The sequence below is a fragment of the Micromys minutus genome (assembly GCF_963924665.1).
Source record: "Micromys minutus genome assembly, chromosome: 10".
Lineage (NCBI taxonomy): Eukaryota > Metazoa > Chordata > Mammalia > Rodentia > Muridae > Micromys > Micromys minutus.
In genome coordinates this window covers 30422266-30445849 of record NC_137979.1, presented here as the reverse complement: position 1 = coordinate 30445849, position 23584 = coordinate 30422266, and the positions used below count along the sequence as shown (strand labels likewise).

General features: G+C 50.5%; 1 long non-coding RNA gene across 1 annotated transcript; it reads right to left on the bottom strand.

Annotated features, from left to right (window-relative positions):
* Positions 1 to 337: 337 nt before the first annotated feature.
* Positions 338 to 18292, bottom strand: LOC308425477. The gene is made up of 3 exons (XR_013975159.1): positions 18003 to 18292; positions 2227 to 4126; positions 338 to 833 (listed from the first exon to the last, which is right to left on the bottom strand). It is a non-coding gene; the product is annotated as an uncharacterized lncRNA (long non-coding RNA).
* Positions 18293 to 23584: the final 5292 nt, after the last annotated feature.

The window sequence follows — 23584 nt, the reverse complement described above, 5'->3', positions numbered from 1 at the left end:
GATGACCTTTTAGGAGGACAATATATCATCAGAAACAAAGTCCATGGAAAACTGAGCTGCCTGTCCCTCTACCTGTCCAGTGTACTGCGGCATTACCAGGCAACTCTGCAATGGCCAAGCCCTCAGGAACAGACCCCACCTCTAGCCAGGGTTGCTCCTGACACAGGAGTCAAACAGAAAAGCAGGTGGGCATGGTGGTACACAATTATAATACTAGCACTCTGGAGATGGAGCTAAAAGGATTGTGAGTTCAAGGCCAGGCTGGGCTATATAATAAGACTCTGTCTCAAATCAAAAAGGGGCTGGAAATATACCTCAGTGGTAGAGTGTTTGCCTAGTGTGTCTAAAGCCTTGGATTCAAACTTTAGAACCAAAATGGTGGGGTGGGGGTGGGAGAGGTAGTACTGCTTCTTTTGCAGTCCTGAAAAACAGAAAACCACTGGGTGCCTGTTCCTAACACATCTGACAGAAGGGAAAGCTGTGCAGAGGACCTGGGTCTAAGCCAGAGCCCACAGCTGTCAGCATCTGAACCTGAAACTCCCCTGGGGATGGCTACCTCCTCCTGCCCTGGGCTTCAGTGGCCCACACCTCAGGGAACCCAGGACAGAGGCAAGGCCTGCAGCTCAATCCAGAGCGATCCACCCAACTATGTTCACGGCCAGAGGCCAAAGAAGCAACTGTCGGGAGTGGTCAGCCTTTCAGGATCAACAACAGAAGATAGCAACTACCATGTGAAGACCCAGATGTCACCTGTGTGTCAGGCAGTGTAAACTACCCTCCAAGGGATCAGCTTCCCCACTGAAGGCACGAGTGTCCCCGACTCAAGGGTCCTCCTGGAAGGGAAAAGGCAGACAGAAACTGTCAGATCCGTATGTAAAATAGAAGACTTGTGTAGCTATCAAAGGGGCAACAGGCACAGAGAGGATGCGAGCCTTCCCACGGTGGCTGCCCTTGATCAGACCCCAGTGCCTGAGCTCAGAGCTATGGCAGGGGTGTGTGCCTCAGGTACAAGGACATTAAGGGTCACATCCCACTCCCACTAGGAGCTGGCCAGAGCCAATGCTATGCAGCTCCCCCACTGAGGTGCTGGCCGAGTGAGCCTGTGTGGAAAGTTCTGGAAAGCAGGCTTCATGGATACCAGTGCCAAGAGTGTGTGCAGAGAAAAAGGTATAAGCCAGACTGAGAAGGGGAAAGCCTGTGCCAAGCTGGGCAAGAATGGCTCCATCACTTGCTTCTCCCCTCCTTCAAAGGAAGCCTGAGGGTCTGGCCCAGAGCCCAGAGGCTCCAGGAAAAGTGTTCTCAACTCCCATCCGCCAATTCCAAGGCAGGCTGTCTGTCTGGCTCTGCCGACCTGCTGGAAAACGGCTACCCACTTCCTGGAGCCAACAATGGAACCTCGGTCAGCTCACTGTGCTAATGACCAACTCAGCTCACCCTCAGCTGTGCTTCCAGAGCTGACTTGGCAGAGAAGGAGAGGCAGTCTGCCAAATACCATGGCACCCCAGTAGCGGGGGCTTTCCCTCCACACAGGCCCCAAGCATTGCTATGTCCTTTCCTGGCTGTTTCTGAGCATCAGGCAGCAATCTTGATACCCAAAGGTAGATGACCTGAGCCCAGGCTATTCCTGTCTGTAAAAGGGACTTACCTGTGTCCTACCTAGAGACTGGATTAGTGGTAGTATGACAGACTGAATGGCAACTGAGGGTCAGGCCAGTATATACTTGCCATCTAGAAGCTAGTGAAAGTGACCCACCCTACTGTGGATACAATGACCAAGTGGTTGCTATTCAACATTATACTAGAGGGCAGGAGAGATGGCTCAGCAGTTAAAGGCACTTGTTGCTCTTCCAGAGGACCTGTGTTCAGTTTCCAGCACCCACATTGGGCAGCTTACAACCACCTATAACTCCAATTCCAGAGAAACTTGATGGTCTCTTCTGGCCTCTGTGGGCACCAACATACACAAAGTATATACATAAAAATACATTATGTTTCTTATATACTAACATCAAATACCACTATCATTACAGAAGCATTGTTCACCTCAGGAGTTAGAATTGGAGATGTGAATCCCAGCCCTGCCATTTTCTAGTGAGTTCCCTGGTCACCTTTGCCTGCCAGAGGCAGATGGTCCCATCATCCAAAGGCCTCTCCTCAGTTACCCCTGGCTGCTCACCAAAACACAAAGGCATACAAGAAAAGCCAATAGCAAGCCCAGGCACCCACCTCAGGTTCCTCTTGATTCCTGCAACTCTGCTCTAGGTTGTATCAACAGACACCCAGAACACAGGCCTTGAACACTCGGTGATCAAAAGACCGGGCAGAGCTGTCAGTCAGGGACATCGCTCTGGGGCTTCCATTCCCTCCAGTCAGATCTCTCGAGTTCCTGGTTGGAAGGCGGTAGTGGCGGACAGCTCCATATCTTCCTTGTGGGGGTGAGTGGAAAGATGAAAGAAATCCAGACTCCTGAAGGCACAGGCCTGTAGCTCAGTGGGTGAGAGGCCCGTCTCCCATAAAATGTCTCTGCCTGCGCTGCAAGACTAACAGAGATGAGTTCAATCCCCGGAACCCATGTGAAGGTGGAAAAAAAATACCTACTAACAGAATAATAGATTTTTTAAAAAAAGATGCTATCAAGATGGCTCCACAAGGCAACAGCAGCTTGATCCCAGGAGACCTGCAGACAGCCCTTAGACACCCGCGGGTGCACATGGTACGTGTCCCTCCCCTACACAGTCCCCATCCTGCTAATGGAGTGCAGCCAGAAGTGTGAAGGCCTGGCTTTCAACAGACAGTTCAGGAATTGGGTGTTTATGAACTTCATTCTTCCCTTTGATCCAATGCTCAACAGCATTTGAGAGCAACTCTTTCTATGTAGGAGGGAAAAGCAAAACCCAGTCACCAGTTTGCTTTGTAGGGACTAATGCCAGGCAGAGTAGCTCATACCTTTAGTCAGAGGCAGATTTCCTCCGAGTTCTTCTGGTGTGTGTTTTTGTTCCTATGCATGTGTGTAGGACCGGAAGTACACCTCAGAGCACCTTCCTCAGTCAGTCTACACCTCACTGTTTCGACAGGGTCTTTTCACTGAACCTGGGTTTAGCTAGACCGGGCGGCTGGCCAGGCCCACAGAACCGTCTGCTTCTCCACCCGAGCTCACAGGTGAGCCACCATGTGTCCAGGCTGGAGCCTGTGATAAGCACTTTACTGAGCCATCTCCCCAGCCCTGTACTATTGAAAATGAGGACCACAGGAAGGAACCTTGAGGCAGGGTCAGGCGAGGCCAGAGGGGACCCAGGGGAGGGTGGTGACTGAGGTTAGCAAAAGCCAGCAAAGCTACTTGGAGCTGATGGGACAGCTGTCCATTTCAAATTCGAGTCTCATTCCACAAAAGTCTTACTCAAGCTTCCTCAGTGAGGGTAAATCCACTCAACCTTTACCCAGCGGGTCACCAGCGGACAGCTCCTGAACAAATCTGACCTCTTAAAAACCATCCAGAGAGCAAGGCCTGGCAGGCAGGACAGTCATGGTTGCTCCAGCATACACCAAGCTGGTTCCTCCTGGTTACCTAAAGATGACTTTTCCCCTGCTGACGTGAGGTCCTTGAGACTGGGGTGGTTTGCTGTAACAGGCCCCATGATGCTTTATGCTCACCATCTTCCTGTCCATCCAAGGACAAGCCCCCAAGCCCATGGCATGGTCATGGTAGGAAGGAAAAGAATGTCACAAAATGGCTCCTATTGAAGAGGCCCAGGGTGGTAGTGGGCATATGCCAACAGTCTCAGTGCTAGGGAGCAGAGGCGGAAGGATTAGGAGATGGAGGCCAATCTTGCCTACATGAGATCCTGTTTCAAAACTAAATGGATGGATGGATGGAAGGGTGGTTGGGTGGACAGATGGATGGATGAAAAGGTATGCACGCTATGTTGCAACTCCTATCCACTCCCAGAGGCTCCCAAGTCAGAATACAGGCAGGATGGGTGAGGAAAGGTAGAGGCACGGGCTGAGCATGGAGGTGTTTGTTGTCTGGAGTAACAGGGACGGAGAAGTAGCAAGTTCTGAGATCACAGTCGAGGAGAGATCCCCAGATCAAAGTAGCTGTTGGCTCTCCGAGAGTCTTAACCTGAAGCTAAAACAAAACAAAAACAAGTTCCTGTCCCACTCCTCAGGAAACAGGAGTGGAGGAATCCTGTGAGACAAGTACCCCTTTCCCTCGTATGAAGCAGGGAGACCCAGGAATGCTCTCCTGGTTCTCCCATGCCGACCCTCCCCACAAAGAAGCCCTGAACATTCATGCAAATTAATGTGTGAGCCACGTTAGCTGCTTCAGCAACCAGCACATGCTACCCCGCTGTATTGGGGGGGCGTGCACTGCAATCTAAGAACGGGAAGGTTCTTCCATCCTAGAAGCGCTGGGTTGGTGGCACAGCTGCCCCGATGCACACTGCAAGAACAATAAGGATTTTTAGGGGCATTATGACTGAGTCAGGAAACACAGCTGCCCCTGAAAGTCCCTCATTTTTCTTGCTGTCCTCGAATACTCTTCAAGGAAGGTGGTCGGTTGGTCATCCAGCCTACGGCGAGGTGAGGTAGAATATTGGTCCCTCACCCAACCCTGACCCATCACCCTGCCCCAGGCAATCAATCCAGAACCCAGCTGGTGCATTCAGCCAACGAGGTTCCATGAACTTGAACTTAAGTGTAGTTCATTTGGTTCCCAGGTGGGACATGAATCCACCCTGCTGCAACGGGTCTCGGGGGTCAAGTGAGGGTCTCAGGTCTAACGTGGCTCAAGAAAGGAAAGAGGGCCTCTGGTCTATTCATGACAGGGTCCCACAGAGGCCAGCTCTGATTCAGATAAGAAGAAAAGCAGACCGGCCTGGAAGCCAGCAATGCCTCCCCTCTCAGCCCCTGTGGAGGAAAAATATACAGAGATTACTCCGAGAAAGTTGAGACTGTTAGAAAATTGGGCTCTGCTCTGCTTTTCTAACAGCACTCTGGCCTGGGGCACCCTACAAAGAGGACAGAAAGAACTTATCCCATCATGACAACTCCCATTAAAAAGCAACCCCCAAAAGAAACCAAGTCAGGAAAGACAGTACAGGCCTGTCATACAAGCATTTGGAAGATAGGTACAGGAGCAGCCTTGGCTACACAGTAAACTGAAAGTTAACCTGGGCTACATGAGAAATTAGTCTTAAACCAAATCAGACCCACAAGCCAGGGACTGGAGAAATGACCATGGTTTGCTGTGTAATCATGAGTACTAGAATTCAGAAACCAGCACCCATGTAACAAGTCGAACGTCCCACAAACACCTGTAACTCCAGCTCTGAGGGCTCCTCCTTGCCACCAGGTATGCACACACACACACACACACACACACACACACACACACACACACACACACACACACAATCGCTTCTCTGTCATGGAAGCCAGGAGGACTGTTAGTGAAGGCATCTAACCACAGGTTGTCCATAACACAATCGGCTGTGAGTTGAGAGACAACAGGGTTGGAGTGGAGTGGGCGCTGTGTGAACCAGGAGACCAGTCTGGCCCTTGGGCTTCTCTGTCGTACCCTGTCCTGCCTTTCACACACAGTCCAGAGCTTCAGGTGTGTCTACCCTATGACCTCCTATTGAAACAGTTAACAAAGAGGGACTTCTGGAATGTTCCACAGGGTTTTTTGTTTGTTTGTTTTTTAAGGTTTAAACCAAACTGACTCAGTGGGATATTGTAAGCTTTGAAGGCATGCTGGGGTACAGGGGTGTCAGAAAATGGCAAAAAGGGAAGACCAGTCACTGCCTTTTCTTTTTCCTTGTAGGAAAAAAGATGAAAGAAAAAGCTTTCAGGACCAGTGAGATGGCTCGACAAGAAAAGGCACTTGTAGCACAAGGCTGGTGCCCTGAATTCAACGCCCAGATCCCACAGGGGAAGGAGACACTACTCAACTGTCTTCCTCACACGTGCCATAGCAAGCGTGTGCACACATGTGTCCTCTCACCCAGTGACTCCCTCCCACCATACACATCCTAACATAAACATTTTACAGGATCTTCCAGACTCAGGATCCTCTTCAATGGGATGGTTTCACCTGTTTCAGGCCTGGGCGAGCCTCCTGGCAACAAAGGGTTAATTAGAAGCACTGGGCTGAAAAACCCTGGAAGACCTGGACAGACCCCATTCCACAGACCCTGGTCTTTCACTGAAGGCCTTTCATCAACAGGACACTTGGTTCCTGGTGCCAGGACGCTCTACCCAGGTTTCCTAAAGGCTAGAATCTACCCACTGACACTGGGAGAGTGACCTGTCCGGTTAAGACAGACTCTGTGGGGCCATGAGCTCTGCCTGGCACACAGGACACTTCCCTTTCAGAACACTATGGCATCCCTGAGGAAGACAAAGACTAGAAGCCACGCCTTCTCAATGTATGACTGCAAACTATTTCCCTGCCTGGCTGTCTTTCTGATCCTGTCAATAGGAGTAGTAAGCCTTACTTTGCAAGGCAGTGTGAAGATAGAAAGAGCCCAAGTAGACAAAGTGACTGGCAGATTCCACAAGTACTGTCCACTCTATGCCACGGGCTGAGAGTGACCGAGAACTCCCGCCCCTCTAAGAGGCCTGGGAACAGGGGTCAGGTGTGCCCTCCTGTGACCCAGCACTGACAATACATCTTCCTCCCCAAGCTCCAGTCTTGCCTAACTGTACCTGCCCTGACCAAGATCACAGCCATGTAAACTAAAAACCAGATGGTCCCCAAACACTAGGACCCACGTCATCTGAGCCTTTGCAGCCAAGTCAGGCTTTGTCTGCTAAGCAGCCTGTCTCCACAGCTCCTGCTGTGCCACCTGCAACACAGGTATGTCCCCCACATTACAGGTGACACCAGCCCCCCTCCCTTCTAGCTACTTAAGCCTACTAGGGTACTTCACTCCTGGAAGTTTAGGGTTGAGCTTGTGAGACTGGGGTCTACCCGTCTCACAGGTGGTCTCGAGGATCCTCCCCCCAACAAAAAAAGATTGTGTAAAGGGCTTGGAATTGTGCTCTCACAGAAATATGGTGCCTTCCACACTGTCTGTCACCACCCTCCTTCCTGTGCTTCAAGGTTTAGCCCACCTTTTCTGGGCGACCTTTCTTGACCTCAGCCCACCCCTGCGCTAGAACGTTTTTCTGCGCCACCGCCTCAACACGCATCACGCTGTGTAACACTTTGCCACCTCACCAGTTGGTCCACCCCGTCTGAAAATGGTCTCAGAACTGCTTGCATCACTATCTCATGAGCAGGTCTGCAGTCCTCCTTGGCAACAGTCTCCCTGGTAATTACTGGGATTCCTTACCATTTTGGTGCAGGAGCTCAAAACTGAGGTGGGATCTGGCCCCTGGCTAGGCTAGGGGATACTTCTAGGCCTGGCTCTGCCACTAGCCACCCAGCCCAGTGTCACTGGGCTGCCCAGAGTCCTTACTCTGCACAGGCCCATGATGGGCATAGGTTTTTGGCCGAATTGGCCCATGCCTTTCTTCTAGGGCTGACGAGCCACCAAGGCTTACAAGGGAGGTGGAGGGAGGAGAGGTTCCCATCAAACAGAATCCCTAAAATAGCCAGTTTCCCACAAAACCATGATAGAAGGAAAAGAAAAGCCAACGAGGTATCGGCCCTTGTTTGGAATGTGCTTTAGAGAGAAAGCTATGTACTGACTCCACCCTAGCTGGAAAGTGGTCCAGGGAGAAGGCGCCAGCCCAAAGAGTCAGGAGGGAAGCCCATCCTGCAGAAGCCACTAGGACAAGGGCTTGCCCTACAAAGGCCAGGTTTGCAGGTCAGGGGCCAGTCGCCTGCAGGATTCAGTTCTCCTTCCAATGACTTCAATGAGTCAGTTCTAGGCCAGCAGGCTGCAGGTTGGAGGACAGAGGCTCTGTTGGATTCCATCCTGGGCTACACTGAAAAGCCTTTTTGGCCTTTCTGGCCTATGATGAACAAGCCAGGAGATCTACAAGTCACTCAAGCAGAGCCACTGGCTTTACCATAGCCAATCTCTCTCTGCCAGAAATTCTTTTGGTAAGAGCATTCACTTCCAGAGGCTTGGCTCCTCCTCGGCTCCCCCAGCAGCACTATCTGGTCTGTGCTGATGGCTGGCAAATCTGGGCAGTGCCCAGAGGGTGGAGACCTTGGTGCCCATCAATACTACTGGAACTGAACCCAGATGCACTTTCCACATAAACACATGTATCTGCTCCCAAGACCAGTGCACATTCCTTCACTCGTGTTTGCAGACCAGTGAGTACCTTACAGAGGGATGCGCTATTCTGGCCATTCCTTACATGGGCTACCTAGGGCTCCAAACTTTGTGCAAAAGTGCTTCCCCCTGTGAGCCGTCTGCTTCTATAAAATGTTAGTAGGGCATAGGTATGCATGTTCTATGGCTACTATGAGGCCAGCCACAATAACAGAACAAACCAGAGGCACTGCTCAACCTCCTTGGGTTCCTGTCAATCACCCATCTGAAGACGATGATACCATAAGAAGATACCATGACTGTGGGTGCCACACCTAACCTACCAGACGCCTTCACTGGGCAACAGCACACTGTGGGGGATGGGTTCTTCCTCTTTTGAGATCATGGGGCTGGCGGATGCTGCGGCTCATGGCAGCTCTCCAGCATTGTGAGAGAGATTCACACCACATATTGTCAGCCCAGGAAAAGGTCAAAATTCTAAGGGCAAGGCTGGAGCGACAGCTCAGCAGTTAAGAGCACTTGACTGCTCTTGCAGAGGACCCAGGTTTGGTTCCTAGCACCCACGTGGCAACGCACAACCTGTAACTTCAGTTCCAGGGGGTCTGATGTGCTCCTCCGGCCCCTGACACATGACACACGTACAGGTATGCACGCAGACATATAAAAAACGTTTTTAAAGAACCAAACTCCTCCCCTCCCCCCGGTTTTTTTTTTTTTTTTTTTGAGACAGGGTTTCTCTGTGTAAATGTCCTGGCTGTCCTAGAACTTGCTTTGTAGACCAGAATGGCCTTTAACTTAAGAGATCTGCCTGCCCCTGCCTTCTGGGTGCTGGGACTTGCATCCCTAAGTGACCAAAAGAAAAAAGATGAGAAACTGTGGATTTTAGTAAATGCTTACTGCGCCTAGTGATGCAGCCTTAGTGGTTCAGACCCTAACTGCATCACCATATACAGTGTCCCAAGTTGGATGAAACAGACAGGTACATAGAAAGTACATTATCCTCACGCATTTTTTAAGGTTCAGAAATCCTAAGTTTAACCACTGTTAAGACAGAGACTTCCTCAGTCATAAGGCACGACCCTTACAGCATAAAATATTTGTAATTTGAATGTTTTTTTTTTTAGTGCTTCTGCTTGCTTCTGAGCCACGGTTGCTCACATGCACCGGGCACCATTGGCTACATACAAAAGACACGTAAGCAGAGCCGCTGAGTGAGTTTGCAAGGCCTGTGACAAGCAGCTGGAAGAGCGATGCGGCCAAGCCCAGCCACCGACGCTGGGAAAAGTGTGGTTATTTGGGCAGCTGGCTGCTTCCTCCAATAGCCAGAGAAGAACCCTAGAAAGTGGACTCTCCCCAGCTCTGAGCACATCACTGTGGTTGTCTTAATTAAGTGGACACTACAATGAAAGCCACAATTTCTTACCCCAGTCTCTCAGGCCAGATGTGCTCGTGAGCGTCCTAGGTTTTAGACCGGAACGGAACACCTGTGTTACACCTTATGCAACACCCAGAGGGGCAGTAACTGTAATCAAACGTGTTAATGCCTCTGCAGTGAGGCTTATAAATATTCACACCCCTCCACGATAAATATAGACTAATAGTCTCGGGTCGGTTTGGTTCAAGTTTTCCCAAAGATTTAGTTACAGAAGATGAAACTTGGGGTTTTCATAGTTCTGTGGGGTTCAGAATTTGGGAGATAGGGTGTGGGCCTGCGGCGGCGGCTACGAAGTGTGGAGACTGTGTCTCTCTTCACATTCCTGGCCTTGGCTGGGCAGCACTCTGACCCCGGCCAGATGGCCTTTGCTGTAAGTAGACACAAGAAAGCAAACACAAGGTGCTCAGTAACAACACACTAGATACACACCACCAGACATCTTTTCCCTCCAAAAAGAAAAAAAAATCAGCTACTAACATGGCTAAGAGTGGAGATGGGTGCTGTCAGCATTATCAGAGGGCGTGGAGTCATGAATGAATACCTCTCCCCTACTCAGTTTATGCAGAAAAGGATGAGCCCCTCTGGTCACTGCAGCTGTCTGAGGGACAGACATGATGGTGGGTTTATCAGGAGCAGAGGAGCAGGTGGGAGCCGAAACTTTAAAGACCCCATTCTTGGTTTTCCCTTGTGTACTTCTCAGAGCCTCCCTGTGGCCAAAGTTCCATTTGGAAACCTAAAATGATTTATCTCATCACAACTTCCTAGAAGCTAATTAGAAAAAAAAATGTGCTAATTGGATAATCTGGTTTCAGATGTTCTAATTATACTCCTTGGTGGGAGGGGTATGAAATATAATAAAAATATAAAATATAACAGGAATTTTTCCAAACGTATAAAACACCCAGAAAGCCTAAGGTATGCACTTCCAAAAATAATCTTAAAGTAGATTAAGAGTTTTTACTCTTAAATAGATTAAAGGCGTGCACACACCAATCACAGGAGTTAGTTCTCTCCTACCACCATGTGGGTCCTGGAAATCGAACTCAGGTCCTCAAGCTTAGCAGCAAGCACCTTTACCTGCTGATCCATTTTGTCAGCCCAGACTAAGACTATTTATTATAATGCGTCCCATTCTACAAATACAACTCATCTTCTGGAAAATGCACAGCTCTTCCCCACTATAGGATATCTGAAGAGACCGTGGGGGTGGCTCCCATCCGACCTGGAATTAAATGAATTTTCTCTGTTTAATGCAACCCAGTTTCAGCATTCTGAAATGTCAAGCCCTCTTTCTCAAGACTACTCCTACGAGTGACTACGAGCAATTTCCTCATCGCCTAAGATTTCTAAACCCAAATTGGGAAAGAATTTCTTGACTCCATTGGTGATTTCTACCTCACCCTGGCACTAGGCAGATCTGTGGGAGTAATTTTACTCCCTGATTGGGAAACACTTTGGGTCTGGCTGAGAACTGCTCTGGGGATAAGATGACAAAGGAGATAGCAGAGCTAGGGGGCTGGAGGTGGGGGTCTGCCCGGGAGAGCATACCCTTCAAACACCATGTACAGGGTCAGACGTTCTGTTGGTGTTGCCAGAGGCCTGGCACACTTGCCTGAGAAACCCAGCTGCTGGGGAACTCCAGGCTATATTTAGTCAAGGCTGCCCCAGCCACCTGCTACCGCAGTGCTTACAGCCCAGTGATGCGGTAAAATCCAATAGGACATCACAGAAAGGAAGAGGGCGCCTTCTCTGGCTGGACACTGAAGAGGCAACCTGAGACTCACATGCACCGTAGGGAAGCAACATGGGACAGCCCAGGGCAACAGGGTGGGCGTGCCCAGGGCCAGGTACAATAGTTTCACTTTCTGGGCTTTAAACCTAAGTCACCTCTCACCCTGAAAGGAGACACATCTCTGAATGACAAGAGTGAAAATCCTCAAAGACATTCAACAATGTCCCGCCTCACTTTTTTCTTTCTTGCTGGAGACACTGTTTCTCTCTGAAGACACTGACAGACTTTGGTGAAAAGACTCCACATACGTAACTTCAGTCCCCAGGGCTGCCTGCCTCTAATATGATTACACATTAAATGCAATAAATGTAGCAAAGTGGTATTATTTTTCTGGGAAAAACCAACATCATAAAAGAGTCTTTATTGAATCAGAGGCCCATGAACTATTCTCTTGCCTAATTATGGCTCCAAGTGAATGAGGCTGGGTTTCCAGGCAGGGCTCTCACAAGTCTCCAGCCCAAAGAGCAATGGGATATTTGTCACAACTTGTCTAATTACAACAAAATCCACCAAGAGGACAGACAGGGAGAATGCCAGGGGAGGTTGGCAACAGCCCCTCCCCCACTCGGGTGCTGGTTTTCTAGCTACTTCTATTTTCAGAGGCTGACCCCTGCTCCACTCCCACCCCTCAAGTCCAAGTTAGGATCCCAAGACCCCTTTTCTTAGCATTCCAGCTCTGCCTCCTCCAAGCTTATGTCTATAGAAAAGACCCATTGTGGAAACAGGATCTTTTGCCAGATGTTTCAACACTTGAAAATCTGGCCAAGGTTACTGTGAGTACGTACACGCATGTCCTCAGATCTGGCCAAGAAGAACACTTGCTGCCACCAGATTCAGGAAGAGAGTGAGGGTGGGTGACTGAATGTGTCCTAGGGTCTGGGGAAGGAGGGCTCACCCTCCACACCAACCAAGTAGAGCTAGTGGCTTGCTGGCTTCTGGAAGATATGGAGGGGTCTGGCAGGGAACACGGGACTCTGAATATCCTGCTTATACTTAAGTCTTAGTTAGGAGTATCTAGACTCAAACTTCCAAGAGCAACAGCAAGCTCCGAGCCAGCCAGAATCACACAGTGAGACCCTGTCCCAAACAAAACCAGAACTGTCCAAAAGCAAAGATGTATTTGTTCCTGCCTCTGTTTACTTAAAGCCCACAACAGTCAGGTCGGTAGTAAGGGGTCAGACAGCAGCCTGCCCCTCCCCCGGACCTGTCTCCTCCAACAGTCTCCAGAAGTGATCATAGCTCTCCTCTGGAAAACCGGGTACTTCTGCACCCCCGCCCCAACCAGCTGGCTGCGGGTAAATCTCTCTGGCAAAGGCTTTTCTTCCAGAGGTTTCTCTACAGATACCAAGTCTGAAAGCAGGCTTGCCGGCCTCTCTGGCTGTCCTATCTTGACCTTACCAGAGTTTGTTCATCTGCCCCACAAGCCCAGGGGTGAACTCTGGTATCACTTGGGAACAGCCTCCAAGTCCTGCCCTCCACCTTGTGCCTGGCATTCCCACAGGCATTTCTGTTCGTTTTTCATAATGCCCACAAAGCAGGTTGGGATGGAGTCGGAAAACTGAGCCTTGGGCAGTGTTACCAGCCCAATCCAGCCAGTATCTTTAACTCCCAAGCTCCCAATCAATGCCTTCTTCCCAGACCCATCTGCAGCCTTCTGGAAAGCAGGATGCTACCAGCAAGTGGGCACCATGCCCGTTCTCTCTTTTCAGAGTATCAGGAGGAAAAAAGGGAAAGGGTGAAGGGCTTTTTTTTTTTTTTAATTTTTTACTATTGGGGTGAAAAATGCAGGTGTGTTCATGCCACAAGCACACACGTGGAGGTCAGAGGTCAACATTCGGGAGTCAATTTTCTCCTTCCGCCGTGGGTTCAGGGGATTAAAACTCGGAGGTCAGGCATGTCCAGCAATGATTTCACCCAGTGAGCCATCTTGCCCACACGGGAGGGTTATTTCTTATGTGTGCTTTGGAGACTGGGATCTTAGCTTCTAAGAAACAGAAGGCAGTGCTTACCCCGGAGCCCCACACTCCCCAGGCAAGATTCAGGGAGAGGACGCGGTTTGCAGGAGCACGGACCACAAAGTCTTCCTAGATCCAAACTCCTGTGGCACCTCTCCAAGTCCCTCCCACGCCCCGCCCACTCTTCCACTCACAACCCATCCCCCGCTCCTCTGTCATGTCCTCCGAACCACAGGGCAGCTGGTTCCACAGGGTACCTTCATTTCCTCAGTCCTCCTGTGCAGCCAACACAGGGGGCCGGCTGCACAGTGATTTCCAAATTCCCCAGCTGCCCAGATCACGCCAAAAGGAGGGAGGGCACACCCCATATCGGGTGAGAAGTCGTCTGCCCGTCTGTTCTGCGCAGGGCCAGTTAAGGCAACTACAGATTTGGCACTAAAGATGGCGGTCAATGCCTTAGAATTTCTAAATAAAAGCACTACTGTGCCATAAGAAAGTATAGGTTCATGAAGTTCTGCTTTTCCCCCAATCTAATGATAATCTTAGCTTAAAAAAAAATAGCAAACTATTTTGTTCCCCTAGAGATTATGCTGAACTTGCCACTAAGCCAGTAAGGGTAAGCCAGCCTGGAGCCACCAGAGAAATTGAGCTATCTTTCCTGGGCCTTTTCATGATTTGGGGTCAGAGGTGGAAGGGTCTTCAAGCTGCCCAGGCTGACTGCTTTGGAGAACAGTGCAAAGTGGCTGTCGCACATCTACAAGCCACGGCTCCTTTGAGGTCTGCCCTGGCTAATTCAGACCTCGAAGGCCCTGTGCTGGCTCCCTACCTGGGAACTATACCCAGAAGGCCAGGGAATTGGTTGGGAGACCCTGAGAGAGACGCCTCCACCCTCAGGGCTGGCAGAAAAGCAGTTGTGAGCAGTGGGGGTCGCAACCGGCTTTCCCACAGATGCTCCTGGAACCACTAAATAGCAAAAAGAGCCAGTAAGACCCTTGAGCTAAAAGTCAAGTCCTCTGCTACCAAGCCTGATAATTTGATTTTGATCCTTGGGAGCCACGTGGTAGAAAGTATACATGCATATCCACACCCATGCATATACATACAGATAAGTAAACAAAATATGCTAAATGTTTCTAAAAGAGAAAAAAGGCAAGCCCAAGGTGGGAGAAGGGCTCCAGATATTACCACCAGCTTTTGATCACAAAGCCACCATTCCTAGTATACTTCCCCAGGTACACTAAATAACTTCTCCAAGGCCATATGGGTCAGCAGACAACAGTCAGTATGAGAACCTGCCAGACTCAAAAACATAAGGTCTCAATCACACTGCACCCTTCCCAACCAGCAGAAGCAAATATGGAGATTCAAAATACGAGTGGATCGCAAGGCCATACCACAAGGTACACACCCAGACTCACAGAGTGTGTAACAGTCAAGTCACCTAGCCAAGGCCACCCTGCCTACAGAGGAGTCAGAACTGGGCCCCAACACACCCAGACTCACCATGTGCCTTGGTGACCTTTGGAAAATAAAATGATCCCTCCCCTCCTGCCAGAGCTCTCTTTTAGGGACTGACCAGGAGCTCTTTTTGTCCAAAAGTCCTGACACTAGCCAAATATTTACCAGCCTTCCAGAGGGCAGCAGAGCAACCGGAGAGGGGGATCAACCCAGCGAGGTAGGGAGGGCCAAGCAGCTGCTAGATAGGGGGTGCAGTCATGGGGGCAGAATGCCACTACCCTGGAGAAATCGACAGCTTCAACTTTGGACAAAGAGGCAGTGAAGAAAGCCCAAGAAAACACTCAAGAGGCCAGCGGGGTAGGCAGCAATGAAACACAGGAGTATTTCTAAGTATTAGCCTTCTCGGGCTACAGACGCAGCTTAGCAGTTATGAGCACTGGCTGTCCTTCCCAGCACCCACCTAGCAGCACACAATCCTCTGTAACTCCAGACACACCCTCTTCTGGCCTCCTCAGGCACCAGGCATTCGTGTGATGAAGACATACATGTGTTCAAAACACCTGTGCACATAAAATAAATTAAAAAAAAATAAAGCTTTTGAAGTTGCCAGAACTTAAAGATAGCGAACAGAAGACTAGCTTCTCCCAATATTACCTTTCATCATTCCTGTCCTGCTAGGCGAAAATTGATCTTTAATCTTTAATAAGTTGAGATTTTATTTAAAAAAAAAAACTAGGAGGGTGAGGTTAATTATTCACAGGGTTGCAATTTACTTAAGAGCTGAGGGAATGAGTGTTTCCTCCCGGCAAGCAGTACCTGAATTCACATGGGTCTCCCTGGAGGTCTGGCTAAAATTCTTCCCCACCTTGCCTTTAACTGCTTCCTGAAGAAGGTTCCTGCACAAACAAGCCTGGCCATCCAGTCACGTCCTCTTGAGAATCCTTAAGGTGCCCATCTTCCAAGGATGGAATACAGTGAGGTGCTGGGGCCAGGAAGGAGGTGTCTTCCAGGAAAGGAGACACCTCAGAGCTGCAAAGTCCTCAACCCAGGCACTTGCTTTTGCTAAATGCATTTGCTTATTTAAAAGCAGAAGTCAGCTGTTGGAGGATAGGCTAGCCCAGCTGAGGATAGGTTGGTTAGCCCAGCTTAGTGCCTATCCCAGATTCTTCCTCCCTTTCTTAAAAATGAAGAGAAAATTTAAACCATCCACTTTCCCTAAAGCAATAAAGGACCAAATCATTACCTTTAAGGAAAAACCCCTAACACCTGGCCACAGCCAAGACCTGACTAGGAACTACAGGCTCTGGATGCTGGGAGCTGGATTCCCAGTGACTTATGTTCCAGATTCCAAAGTTTGGCCCTTCCAGGGTGGGTGCAAAGCAGCCAGTTGGGCAAGCTTTTCTGCATCCCAGGGCTCCAGCTCACTTCTGTGGATGGTTTATGACCACAAGATACTGTGGAGATTTCCTCTTCATTTAATTTTTGAAACTGATGTTGGGGGCTGGGAGAATAGGATAAGTTGTTTTTTCCAGCCTGATTCTGCACCCCAAAGAAAGCATTTTTCTTAATTTGGAATGGGGCCTCCAGAAGCGCCCGAGGTCCACTCCCTAAACAGTTTTGTCTCAAAATTGGAATCTGTCAAGATGGTAGGAAATCTACACCGTGGTCAAAGAAACTCTTCCATTCTCGGGGTGAGAGCATACTCCAAGGAGAGCCTGCATGAACAAAGCTCAGACCGAGATCGTTGCTGAGGCTCACCGGCCCAACCCCACGTTTCCCAGCCTTCTCTCTACACCTGCCCCACTTCCCTCCCCTGTTCCTACATGCCAGTGAGGGAGAGGGACAGGCCTGGGTGTGATTTGTCCAGGGACTACTTTGCACGTGGTCCACAAACACGGGGAGCTTGTAGGGAAAATACCTCTTATCTTGGTCTTTGTACAACTTTGTACAAAGTGGTGGGCCAACCTGGTTTCTCCTTCTCCAGCCTCCAAACTTCTAGAAACCTCTCTCATTTCCTAATGCCAGGAAGAAGGGGGCCAGAGGTGCTCTATTGGTCAGCCTTCCCTTCCTACAGAGTTCAGGTCTTCTAAGTGCATGCTCCTAAACGGGTTTTCAAACTGGCTGAGAGAGCCACACAACACAAAATGACAAAAGGGGCCACGTTCAGGAACTCGAGATTTCAGGGCTTTGTGTGGAATTTTGTGTGGTGGGGGTGGGAATGGGGGATGGGGTGGTAAGCAAAGTTTTAAGAGAAATAGAACTTAAGGGAGAGGGGACTTTTTTTTTCAGCATAAAACTTGATGTGAGTCAGTAATGGATTGTAAAAGGAGGCATAAGCCTAGTTAGAGAAGTATCCACAGACTCCATTTGGGAGGCACGGGCTCCCCACCGAGGCCGCCTCCCCAGGAGTAAGTCCAGAAATCCCGCACTTTCTTCCCCACCCCCAAGCTCAAGGTTGGCGCCACACAGCAAGGCAGGCCGGTCCAGAAAAAGCCCTTTCTCCTCAGACCCCAGGACATCCAAGCACGTAGTGATTTCTCTACTGAAGCAAGCGATTCCTCCCAAACCGCACAGACATCCTGCGGCGCACGCCTTTCCAGTAGGTTCCACCCTGGTGGACTTGGGAGGTGGGGGCCCAGCAGGAGCGCACGAGGACCGAGAAGGGGTTGGCTTCGGGCGGCGAGGAGCGTAGAGAAAATGCCGGTCCTGGGGACCGAGGACTGGGACTTTGTAGGCCAGTTGAACTGACACCCTCATCTTGCCCGCAAAGACCCAGCTCTCAGCTCCCGTCGGTCTTGGAGTTCGGGATGCCGTGCGCCCCCCGACGGGCTGCCCGGGGCATGAGTCCCGCCGCCAGCTCTTGGAACTGCGGAGGTTCAGGGACAGTTTCGCAAAGAAGCCACCTGTCTCTCCAGGTCTCGGCCCCGAGGGCTCCGAAACCAGCCCTCGAAGGGTTACACGACGCGCAGCGCACACGGCCGGAGACGCAGTGCTGGGGACGCCGCAAGCGAGCGCCCCTGGCCGCCCTCCACCCCGTATCCACCCGAGCGCAAGGGCTGCACGCCGAGAAACTTCCCAGCGCCCACACGCCGTGCCCGCGAGGCCCAGCTGTGTGTGAGCCGCCCGGTTACCTGCGCTCAGCCGGGCGAGGCGGGGACCGAGCCGCGGCGACCCAGGCTGCTTCTTCCCGAAACGCGGCCGCAGCCCCGGCCGCGTACCCCGATGTCCGCTCAGCTTCGTGCGCTCTCGGAGGGTCCCCAGCCTCTCCAGACCTGCTCCGGGACCTGGGGATCGCCGCAGGGTCCCCGCCGCACCATAGAGGACACGTGCGCTGCTGCGGGGCCCCTCGAAAGTTGCGGGGTTCCTCTCGCTGGCTCTCTCGGCGCGATCTGGCTCCACGTGCTGGTGACACATCAGGAAGGCTGCGCGCCCCGCGGCTCCCGGAGGACCGACACGGCCAGCGCCCGCCCAGCTCAGCCTCCTAGAGCCCAGCCGACCGCGCTCCGCCCCGGCCCGCCCACCGCCCGCCCCTCGCCGGCGCCGCCCGCGGTCGAGGCGCCCGCTCCGGCTCACAACCGGGGCGGAAAGACCCTACGGGTAGCAGGATGGGGTGTTCCTCTCCAGAATCGCCCGGGGCAGAGGATCTGGGCCGCCCGACTCGACAGTCTCAAGTGCCTTCCACCCAGTCACGCAGCCCTTCCCGCCCCCCGAGCCTCAGTAATTTTCCCTTTCCCTCCTCTGACCGGTCGGATCCGCTGCCGGGGCTTCCTCCCGTGAAGACCGGCGCCGGGAGCCCCCTGCCGGCCGCCCTGCTCTCGGGCCGCGCGCTGTCACGGAGCAGCGCCCTGCAGCGGGCCTCGACCTCCCCACCCGCAACCTAGGCCAGGCCGGCCATTGAGGGCTTTGTGGCAACCCCAGGAGACGATACTTTCAAAGTACTCAGTGTAGTTCCCGGGGAGAGACCCTCTTGAAAACCTAGGTTCCTTTAAGGGTGAGACAGATGAGAGCAACCCAAAACTGTAAAGGCAAAGACCTAACCTGTTTCTCTGTCTCCTCCCACTCTGCTAGCGCGCGAAGAGTTAATTGGATGTGGACCATCCTCAGGCTTCTACCAAAATAAATCAGCGGAAGATTGATTCCAGGGGCCATAGAGAAGCCCGAATAACCACCAAGCCTGAGTTCCCTAGCCGTCTTCAGGTGGAGGTTTGCAGTCATTTGCTTAAAATACCTTGACACTTCTGCTATTAGATATTGGCTATGTTCCTGCATCCTCTTTCCTGGCCCTACCATCCAATGCATGCTTTAAGTCCTGCGGCGGAGTGAGCGCTTTCTCTGCATGTGGCACCCAGATTCCGTTTGAGACAGACAGATGCGCTGAGGCACGTGCCTCAACTCTGGAAGAGCTTGAGGGCAGAAGGCTCCAGGGATGGGTACAGGCTTCAGACTTCTGTAACCCCTACTATTTTGGAGCCCAGGAGTAGAGAAAAAAGGATAACCTGGCGTGGCTGGTGCTGCTGCTTAGCCCCCCCCCCCCCATTGCTGTCTGACAAACCCTTTGGATCTGTGAGATTCGGGAGCCTGGAGGAGCCAGTGTCCTGGGGGGATAAAAGAGCAGGGATGTAATGGGTTTACCCAGGCACCGAATCCTGAGAAGCCCTCCAGAGATTAAGATTTGCTACTCCCCCTCCCACCCCCAGCCCACATCAAAGGACATGGCTGGGTGGGGGGCTAATCCCATCAATGGAATCAAAGGTGGATGAGAAAGGAAATTCTGAAAATTTGGTGTAGCCACAGGCAGGTTGCAAGGCGGCATTATACAAGAGGAGGATGGTTACTAGGGTTCTGGCCTTCTTGCATGACAAGTGCCTCTTCTTCACTAATTAGGCCGTAAACAGACAGAATCCCTTGCTTCTTGGGGTGACCCTGTCGCAAAGGTGAGCAAAGGAATTGGTCAAGGCAGATGGTGGCAGAAAGGGACTCAGAAGGTAGAAATTCCCAAAACATCGCCACAGTCTGTTGGCTCCATCTTTGCAAGGGCTCCTGATGCCCCAGCACCTCCCAAGGCAGATGCTCATGTGGGAAACAGATGGGAAACAGCATGTCCCAAACCTTGAGAGGTTAGTAAAAAATAAAAATAATAATAACATTTATAAACAACAACAAAACTTGAGAGTGTTAGTAAAAGAAAAGCAGCAAACAGTTTAAAATCTAATTGTTTTAAGTATTGGTGTCACCTGGTTGTCCAGAGAGAGCAAAGAATTGCAAAGAACCTGTGGCCATAGGTGGCATGCCCCACCCCCACCCCACACACCTTATATGTAGCAAATTACCTTGAGGTCTTCTCCTGGCCCAGATAATTTTATGAAGGAGAAATCCCCAACACCAGGAATGGACTATCTACTGCCGGGAACGTCACTAGGATCGCTAGTTTTATGCAGGTGAAACCTGTTTAGCTTCCCTGCTGCCCACAAGGACTTCCACGTGTGATTGTCTCCCTGTGGGCCTCCGTTTCCACACTGGCCAGTTGAGAAGGATTCCTTCTGTGACTTCTTCCAACCTGACTGAGCCCAGCTGCAGGAAGGGAAAGGTCATTAGCACTGACTCCTACTTGGTTTTGCTGACCTTTGTCCACACAATATCACGGCTGACCTGGGGTATAGTCACCCTACTCAGGAGTCTCTGAAGGACTTTCTATGGGCGGCGTGTTTGGAAGGTCCCGGAGTCCTTGGTTGAGGGCCAAGCCTCTGGCCAGAGTTCTGCAAGTCTCCTTTTTGCTCAGCCGTTTTCTTTTAATGGCGTTAGAAATGGGAGCAAGGGTCTCACTCATGGGCACGTGCTCTAGCGCTGATCTAGATCTTCGACCCTTAAAACATTTTTTGGAGACGGGGTCTAAGTAACTTCCATAGACTGGCTTTGAGCAGTCTTCTCTAGCCCAGGCAGTCTTGAACATTTAATCTTCCTGATTCAGCTTCCTGGGTAACTGGGATTACAAGCCTGTGCCATCTCCTGGAGGCCTGGCTTGCTTGCTGTCTTTATTAAGCCTCCTCCCACCCGTGTGTGTGTGTGTGTGTGTGTGTATAACTATCCACAATGCTGTCTTTTATCAGAACGACCTGATCTAAAGTCCAGTTCTCATCCAGTGATGGGAGACAGGTGGCTTTGCCCCTGTCCACACCTGCTTCCCACTCTTCCCAAGCATGGGACAAGAGCCTGTGTCTGAGCCTCTGGGGAATGCAGCTTTTGACAGTGTGTCTGCATCTCCTCTTTGGATAGTGTCTTTTGATAGTGTGGCTGATTCTGGTGATTTGGGGAACTACCTAGTTTCCCTGTTGTGAAGAGTTGTCTATTAGACTAACACAGTGCCTGCTTGACCCACAACTAGCAAAGGGGTAGATGCAAAAATCAATTAACAGAAGATGGAGCTTTTGTAAGAAAATTTGGCTCATCTTGTGGATGAGATGCTTGTCAAACATACACAAAAGATTGGTCCCCAGTCTCATATATGTGCTGCTATGTGTCCATAATCCCAGTACTCAGGAGGTGAAGACAAGGAAGGTCACGAGTTCAAGGTCAGCTTCAGGTTCAAGGATAGCTTGGGATACAAGAGTCTCTGACTCAAAAGGCAAACCACAAAAGACTTTGGATAGCCCCGACACAATTCTCTTCTCTTGTCATTTCTGAGGCTGTGAAATGAGCTGATTGGCTGATGACTTTAGGTTAGCTTTGGTCCCCAAGGATGGGCTTGAACCTTCAGAGTCTGCTACTATAACCATCTATAAAGAATAATTATATATTTACTCAAAATTATATTTGTCCTGTAGGTTGTGAGGGTTGTACAAAAGGGGGAGAAAGGTACCTCTGCCTCTTTACACAAATGTTAGACTCTGGTGTGTCAGGATCAAAGATGGAAGGGATGAAGAAAAGCGTGCTGGCACATGCCTGTGACTCAGAACTGAAGGAGGCAGGAGAAAAATCCCACTGGTTGACAGACTCCTAAAAAACTCATCTATTTTGAGGTATGGAAGGGGCTGGATAGATGGCTCAGTGGTTAAGAGCATTCATGCGTCTTCTAGAGGTCCTGAGTTCAATTCCCAGTAACCACATGGTGGCTCACGACCATCTGGAATGGGATCTGATGCTCTCTTCTGGGCAGATGTAATGCACATATGCATAAAGTAAATAAAATATAAGTCCTTTTTTAAAAATAGGCAAACAGGTGCAAAAACCTGGGGAGGAGAAGGAGGTGCATTGAGAGCCCAGGCCAGCTAGACCCAAGCCACCAAAATGAATGCTCTGTACAGAATCAGAGACAATGGCTACTTGTGTTCATACAGTGGTGACTGGGAAGGGGACACATAAAAGAGACTTCTGAAGTATCTGCTAAAAGTCTTTGGATGGGCAGGGACCCCTTGAAACTCAACGTTCACCTGATTTGAGTAGTTTAGGAATCTGGATTTCTTTGTACAATGAAAGATTTGAGTAGATGTCTCTCCAGGGCCAGAATATTGGAGTAAAAACTCACAGCAGGAGGTATAAGAGGCACACTTGCTAAATTTTGCTTTTTAGTCAAATAGTATTCTCTCACAGGAAGGAAGAGGCCTTGTAATGAATTATGTTGCTTTAAATTTCCTGGAGGTCAAGTTGCCCACAAACCATTATGGCTGCGCTGTGGGTCTCATACTGCAGTACACTCTGCGGTTTGTTCTAGATCCTGGCTGTATCAGAGAGAGGACTGCAGCTCTGGTCCTCCATCAAGGAGGATTTTAACTGGGTTGGGCGGGGGGGCACATAGTTCTTACTATGGGCTCACAATGGCTAAAACTGGTGTCATGGGTGTGGGGGACAATCACAGAGGTTGTGGAACCCTTGAGGTCCCTGGCTTGGCTATAGCTCTCAGGCAGGAACTGAGAATCTCAGGCCACAAAGCATTTATTTAGAAAAGCCCTCTTCCTTTCCTTTCTTGACAGGGTCCTGTGTAGCTCAGGCCGGTCTCAAGCTTCCTATGTAGTTAAGGATGACCCTGAACTTGTGATATCCATGCTGCCACCTCCACCATGCTAGGGTTACGGGTCTGCACCATCATGCTGGGCTTATGGAGTCCTAGGGCTATGGGCATTCTAGGAAAGCACTTTACCAACTGAGTCCCCTCTCCAGCCCTGGGAAGCATTTATTAGCATAGGAGTTTAGCAACTGAAGCAATGGTAGCTCAGAGTCAGTAAGGGATCCATGCAGGTCACACCACAGACTCAGCAAAGCTGTCTCCTCTCTGAACTTACCCTCCAGTACCCCCAGCCTGGCTAGACACAACTAGCTTTCAGGGTAATTGCAAGAATTCTCTGTTCTCTGCCTTGCTTTAGAGCTGTCCTCTGACCTCACAGACCTTGGCCTTGGATCTATGCCTGACTCCTGCCTCTGGCTCTTCACCTTTGGGGAAGTTCATGCTTCCTCAGTATCTGTATGTTAACCCTTTCTGTACCTGGATCCCTCATGTCTAGACCTTCAGGCTATGGTGCTGTCAGAAACAAATTCTCTTTGCATGTAGTAACAACTTTATGATGATACCAACACCTTCCAAAGCCAAGTGTTTCTCTTTCAGGTACTAGGTCTTACGGTAAATATCTACATATCCTCGGTTCACCCCATGATCCTCTAAGCAACAAGATCTGGGGAATGAAATATGCTTCAAGTTGGGGAGGAGTGGGGGGCTGGGGAA